The following is a 6,041-nucleotide window of genomic DNA, read 5'->3' on the forward strand; positions in this document are numbered from 1 at the left end:
CAGGAGAGGGAAACAGAGGCCTGAGAATTCAGGACGAGCAGCGGACGTGGCTCCCGGGTTCCTTCCTGTGCCGGAGAGTCGCCCAACGCACGGCCATCCCGGGGTGTCGAAGTTCGGTCTGTTCCGCAGCGGTTTCCGAGGGTCCGTGGGTGTGGAGGACGCCGGCCAGGGCGGGGCAGCCAGGGCGGGAACGCAGGTCGAGCTCCTGTTCTGGGAAGAGGACACGAGTCATTCCAGCGGCCTTGCTTTGTCAGACGGGGCACGGTCCTGGCGGATCCCATTTCCTGGGGCATTTTACTCCAGGGACCTAACTGGTGACAGCTAAAGCAGGGTACAGTTCCCGGAGAGGGTGGCAGTCCTGATGTCCTCTTGCCCGAGCCTGTGGGGCTCCTGCCTGTCTCTGGGAGCCGCTTAATGGCAGCCGCCATCTGCAAGCCTGTTTGGCTTTCGGGGCTGTGTCAGTCCCACCTCTTTCCCTCTGCCTCTCCCCGTCCCCCCATGAACGACCGTGAAGGCCAGGTTTAAAGTTCCACTCGTGGAGTCTGAGGCCCCTTTTCAAGTTTTTGGAGCTTACGCTGCATACTGGGGCCGACTGGGAGATGCAGTGCCTGGCCAAGAGGGACTGTCCCTCCCTAGTGTCAGGATCTAGATGAGGAAAGAGAAGGACTCAGACAGGAAAAGGGCTGGCGTTTCGCCCTGGCTTCCCCCATCTGGGTGCCTGTCGACAGCCTCTTCTGACCCTGCAGCCCAGAAAGGAGCGGGTGTGCAGGGGAGGGAGTCCGGAACGGCCAGCCGGCCCGGTGCAGCCAGGCGGGAGAAGCGGAGGCGGAGAGGAGGAACGAGGGACAGGGAACCCGAAAGAGAAACAGCACCCAGGAAGTGAGGCCGGGACAGAGGCGCAGGGGGGAGGCAGGCGGAGCCACGGCCAGGACGTCCAGCGAGTTCAGAGAGAGTTTGAGGGTGGAGTCTAGACCCCTCGCCGGCCAGCAGCCACACAGAGGGCAAGTAGCCTCACGCAGGGATACGTTCTCCGGCCAACTGTCCTGGTCACTTGATTTACTGAACGTCTGGGCTGGGGCCAATGAGTCCCGAAGTTGCCCATGACGGCAACTAGCAGGAAGAAAAGGACGTTTTGGGGACGGTCATACGTGGAAATAGAAGAAGTCTGAGAGGGCGTCCCCAACTCAGATGGCCACTGAAGGTCTGATCAGACATCAGGCGTCCCCCGAAGTCACACCAAAACCTAGTGATCTGGGCCAGAGAATGGGCGTCCCCGAACTGTGACTCAGATTGTGACCTTGAAGTCTTCCCCGTAGCCGGGCGTCCCTGGGTCTGGGTGAAGACTGATGGGGGCAGTGTCCCCCCATGCCACCCTCCTGTGTGGCAGACCCAGCGCCGGGTTTCTCTTGACCAGACGAGAAAGCTGCCACTCTCCACCTCGTGCATGTGACCGTTCCCAGAGTTGCCAGAGACCGAGCAACGCGCTGAGTTCTGAGTGATTCGAAGGCACCGAGAGGGTCCCGGGAACTGCGCAGAGGAGGGAGCAGTTTCGAGACTGAAGCAGCTCCCCGGCCGGAGGTGGAGAAATGAGAGAACGAGGCAGTTCCCCCACCCCTCACTGGGGAGAAAAGTGACTTCTCCCCGTGTGGGGGCAGAGAAAGGTCCCCGGGCGGGCCACCAAATGTCAGGGTGGAAGGGCTGGCAGGTGCTCACGGCGCAGGTGGAGAAAGATTTCTCACTCAGAGATTAAGATATGAAAGTAAACAAGTTTATTTTGTCTTCTCAGAAGGACAGAGAGAATGAGAGAGTGAGAGAGAAAGAGAGAAGGGTGGGGGGGGGGGAAGAGAGCAGGGAGACGTCATGAGGTCCCAAAGAAACAGAAGGGGGGCCAGCAGCGAGGCAAGTCGCTGATTTTAAGGGGGACGCAGAGAGAAAAAAATCGTGACCACCGTCAGTTGGTAACAAAAGCGGCAACAGGTAGGTAACAAGAACTGCAAGGACGTGCAAGTCCAAAAGTTGGTTTCCTGCCCTCCCTGTCGTCGCCGGAGACGTGACTCTGTCCTCCAGAGGTGGTTGAGGCCGGAGCTCGTCCTCCTGCTGTTTGCTCAGCAACTCTGGAAAAGCAGATTCTCAAATAAACAATTTCGAAAGACAGAGCATTCCATCTTTCTTCCGTTCACTAGGCTTTTTCAGAGGTTGTGGAAAACAGAGCTCCTGCGGGGCCCCTGTTGGTGAGCGAGCTCGCGGGACTGATCTCTAACCGCCACCGGGGAAGTTCTAGGAGGAGGTATTTTCCTGCTGTGTTTGCAAGGCAGAGAATCCAACTAAACTCCTGCACGTGGACGTCCAGCTCTCCCAGCAACACTTCTGGAAAGACGATTCCTTCCCCCACTGGGTTGCCGTGGCACCCTCGTCAGAAATCAGCTGACCACAAACGTGAGGGCTTGTTTCCGGAGTCTCGCTTCTATTCCGTTGATTTACATGTCTGTCCCTACGCCAGTACCACGCTGCCTCGGCTACTGTAGCTTTGCGGTGCGTCCTCCAACCTTGTTCTTCCCTTTCAAGGTTGTTTTGGCTATTCTGGGGCCCTTACATCTGCATATGGATTTTAGGACCAACTTACAAAAAGCCAGCTAGGGATTTGACAGAGATCGCCTTGGATCTGCAGATCAGTTTGGGAGTGTTGCCATCTAAACAATAGGAAGTCTGCTCCGCCACCACGGGCTGTATTCCCATTTAATTAGGTATTCTTTGATTTCTTTCAACAATATTTTGTAGTTTTCAGTGTCCAGGCCTTACATTTCTTTTGCTAAATTTATTCCTAGGTATTTTGTTCCTTTTGCTATTTTGTTATAAACGGGATTGTCGTCTTAATTTTATTTTTGCATTGTTCATTGCTAGTGTACAGAAATGAAATTGATTTTTGTATATTAATCTTGTATCCTGCCACAGTGCTGTACACATTTATTAGTTTTAGTAGGTGTTTAGTGGATTTCTTACGGTTTTCTATATACAATATATGATAAGCAAATAGAGAGTTTTATGCCGTATTCCATTTGGGCTGCTACAATAGAATATGATAGACCGGGTGTCTTATAAACAACAGAAATGTATTTCTCACAGTTCTGGAGGCTGGGAAGTCCAAGATCAGGGTGCCAGGAGATTCGGTGTCTGATGAGGGCAGCTTCCTGTGTCCTCACGCAGTGGCAGGAAGGGGCCGGGGGTCTGTAGGACCTCCTTCAGGGCACTGATCCAACTCATGAGGGCTCTGCCCTTGTAACCTAACCACCTCCCAAAGGCCCCACTTCCAAATATAATCACCTTGGAGGTTAGGATTTCAACAAACGAATTTAGGGGGGACATAAACCTTCAGACCATTAGCATTTTACTTATTCCTTTCCAATATGGGTTCCTTTTACATATTTTCCTTGTCAATTGCCCCGGCCAGAACCTTTAGCACAAGGTTGAACAGAATTGGTGAGTGTTCACCCCATCGTGTCCCGATCTTAGGGGGAAAGATTTCAGTCTTTCAGCATCAGTGTGACCTTAGCTGTGGGCTTTCCACAGATGCTTTTATCGGGGCAGACGTTCCCTTCTATTAATATTTCTGGTAAGTTAAGTGTTTTCATCGTGAGAGAGCGTTAGGTTTTGTTGGGTAGCTTTCCCTTCATCTATGGAGATGATCCTATGGTTTTTGTGCTTTATGCTGTTAATGTGGGGTATTACTTTGATTGCTTTTTGGATTTTAAACTCTCCCCTCCCTCTTTTTAAATATAAAGCTGTCCCCCTCCCTGCCTGCCTTTGAGTCTCTGCCAGACACAAGTGACGGGGCCAACTCCCTCGCTAGGGCAAGCTCTGCACGAACAGCCTCCGCTTGTTCTCAGATTGGGGGTCTGCACGTATGTCCACGGGAAGTCCAGGCACAGGGGCTCCATAACGGACCCCGCGACAGAATGTGTGCTCCTTGGGAGTCACCAGCCCCTGGACCTCCACCAGGCAGAGGAGCCTCCTGGGCAAACATCACATGTGACGTAAAGGCGCCAGAGACCTTGTGCCTCCCACAGGCCAGGCCCTGCTCCAAGTGCCGTGGGCACATTGCTGCCCTTCACCTGCCCTACAGATGGGGAGACTGAGGAACCAGCCCAGGTCACGTGGAGGGGAAGAATCCTGGACAACCCAGCAGCCCCACCTGCCCCAGGCAGTCAGTCCTCTCAGGGCCTGCCCAGCCAGGGGAGCCCAGCGAGGGGGTCTCCTATCCCAGGCACGACTGCCAGGCAAGCGCCCTTCCCTCTCTCTCGCTCATCCTCTGACACAGCCCACATTTGTCCACAGTGCCCTGGAGCCAGGACAGAAGCTCTACTAGGCCCAACTGCGCCCCCTGGGTGCCCACTTGCCCCAGAATGACAGTGACACAATCATGCCATTGTCGGTCAGGGGTCCCCCAAGGTCCTCATGAGGTCAAGCTGGTGGGCCGCTGGGAAGGACACCTAAGATGTGGGGCTGACAGGTGCCAGCCCTGCCTGGTGGCCCCATAAACCCTCAAAGCCCAACCTCCAGCGAGTCTCCAGGGACCTGTGGCCAGTTCTAGCTGCTGCCCCACCCCGTTCAGTCCAGAAGTCACCCTGCTGCAGCCCACTCTGGCCTTCAGGCCCCGACGCCAGCCCACGCGCCTGCCCAACTCACCGCCTGCCCAGCCCACCACCCACCTGGCCTCAGCGTCTGGCCCTCTCCCCTGCTCTGTTTGCGCCCAGCCCAGCCTCCTCTCTGCTCCCCCAGCCTCACCTCTCCTCCTGGAATGCTCCTCCGGCCCTGCCTGGCTGCTGCTCCGAGCCCACACTGCAGGGGTGCCCCCGTGCCCTCTTTCAGGCATCCTAGGAATTCCCTCCCTCCAGCGTTGATAGGACGGGCATGACAACTGTCCCCCACCAGAGCCCAAGGTCCTCAAGAGGAGGGGTCCAGTTGCCTGGCTCCCCACAGCCGGTGCCTGGAACGGCGCCTGGTGCACAGCAGGCACCGCTAAATATCTGACGCATGACTGAAGAAGGGGACAGAACAAGCAGGCCGAGGGCTGGCGTGACCTGCTTTGGAGGTTGGTGGACCAAGGACACCGTGTGCATGGATCTGTCCCCTCCTCCCACTCCCTGAGCGTGAGGTCACCGTCTCCCTCCGCCTCCCCCTGCCGAGGATACAGCCCACACCTCTGGGGGGCAGTGTCCTCATCACTGGGGACAGCGAGGAGCCGAGGGGACAGCAGGCACCCAGGACATCACCGAAACGCTTCCCCACACTGTAGGCCTCTTGTGCCCCTGTTACTCAGAAAGACTCCTTGCAAACCCCCCAGTGAACACTTCAGTTTCTTTTCTTATAATGGTACTTGGCAGGCACAAAACATAAAACTGGGTATCAACTTGTGCTTGTAGCTCTATTGCAAGCATTAAGCCAAAACAAATTTACAAATTTACAAATTTAATCACCAAGAAAACTACAGGAGTAGAGCATGGATGATTACCACAGAGCTGCTCTGACCAGCATTAGCTAGTGGCCACTCAGGCTATTTAAATTTAAGTTATCATGAAACACAATGAAAAATTCAGTTCCTTGTGGCCACACTCTGGTGGCCGGTAGCCACTGTGCGGGAGAGCTGCCAGACACAAACGCCCGTCACTGCAATTCTGCGGGGCAGCGCAGGACAGACGGTGCTCTGCTAAGAGGGACCAGAGCGCGGTAAAGGACAGCTCTCCCGACCTGGCCCCCCCAGGGGAGCCCTTGCCCACAAAGCAGCCCCAGGGCCCATCAGTTTTCCTGGGGAGGACGTGGAGAACCTCCACCCCTTCACCCTGCGAGAAAGCGCCCCTCCCTCTCTGAACCAGGCTCCACATCCTCACTGGCCCAAAGCAGCGAGCCAGAGTGCGGGGTACACACGCCAGCACGTGTTTGGGGTCAGCAAGTCACCCTTTCCACGGGACAAGGGACTGGCTGCCTGTAATCGCGTTCTAGGACTGTCATGCGGACACCCCCGCTGACTCTCGGGGCCTCGTGCC

This window comes from Eulemur rufifrons, chromosome 6 (genome assembly GCF_041146395.1).
Source record: "Eulemur rufifrons isolate Redbay chromosome 6, OSU_ERuf_1, whole genome shotgun sequence".
Classification (NCBI taxonomy): domain Eukaryota; kingdom Metazoa; phylum Chordata; class Mammalia; order Primates; family Lemuridae; genus Eulemur; species Eulemur rufifrons.